The sequence below is a fragment of the Octopus bimaculoides genome, chromosome 9 (genome assembly GCF_001194135.2).
Source record: "Octopus bimaculoides isolate UCB-OBI-ISO-001 chromosome 9, ASM119413v2, whole genome shotgun sequence".
NCBI classification, from domain to species: domain Eukaryota; kingdom Metazoa; phylum Mollusca; class Cephalopoda; order Octopoda; family Octopodidae; genus Octopus; species Octopus bimaculoides.
In genome coordinates, this window is record NC_068989.1 from 89,728,498 (window position 1) to 89,729,294 (window position 797).

At 40.4% G+C, this 797-nt stretch overlaps 1 protein-coding gene across 1 annotated transcript in view; it reads left to right on the forward strand.

Annotated features, from left to right (window-relative positions):
* The window catches only part of LOC106868731 (probable ATP-dependent RNA helicase DDX23), an 18,363-nt gene that overhangs the window by 6,082 nt on the left and 11,484 nt on the right, over positions 1-797 (forward strand). The window lies entirely within an intron of this gene.

Below are 797 nucleotides of genomic sequence, written 5' to 3' on the forward strand. Positions count from 1 at the left end.
TATTTATACATAAAAATAGGGGTGGGGGCACTGAGGGTATTATGTGGCCATGAGGGGTTGGGGGGGGGCGATGGCCCAAAAAGTTTGAGAACCTCTGGTTAAGAGTGAACAAAATTACTACAACCAAGAATTGAACTTGGTCCATTGATCTAGATTCCCAGGGGTCACTTGTGCATATATGTGCATATATATGCACAAGTGTCCCCTGTGTGTGTGAATGTGTGTATGTTTGTGTCTCCTTGCCTTGATATTGTATGACAGTTGTAAATGAGTCTCCCTGCTGTACAAGCAGTATCATTCATGTCCAATATTCTGTGTAAACATGTCTGGCCATGAGGAAATATTACCTTGTTTGGAAACAGGTGAGGGTTTGTGACAGGAAGGGCATCTTAGTGTAGAAAAGTTGTACCCTGGTCTATTCAGTTAAAATCAAGTATAAAATAGTGTGACTTACGCATGAGCAAATATGGGAAATATAGGGTGTTCAAAAAAATCTCTCTGCAGTGAGACTTTTCAAGAGTTTATCGGTGAATGGATTATTTCGAAGGGACTTTGGTCACCAAGATTACCTGAATTAACGCTGCGAGACTTTTTTTTTTTCCTGGGGAGCAAGTAAAGGATCAGTGTACAAGAATTGCCTGAAAACCATTAATGAGTTAAAAGACGCAATCATAACCTTCACACGGTCCATACCGCGTCAGACTCTCCAAGATGCATCAGACTCTCCAAGATGCATCAGACTCTCCAAGATGTATTTCAAAACATGTGTAGAAGAGTCAACTTATATATTGAAAATG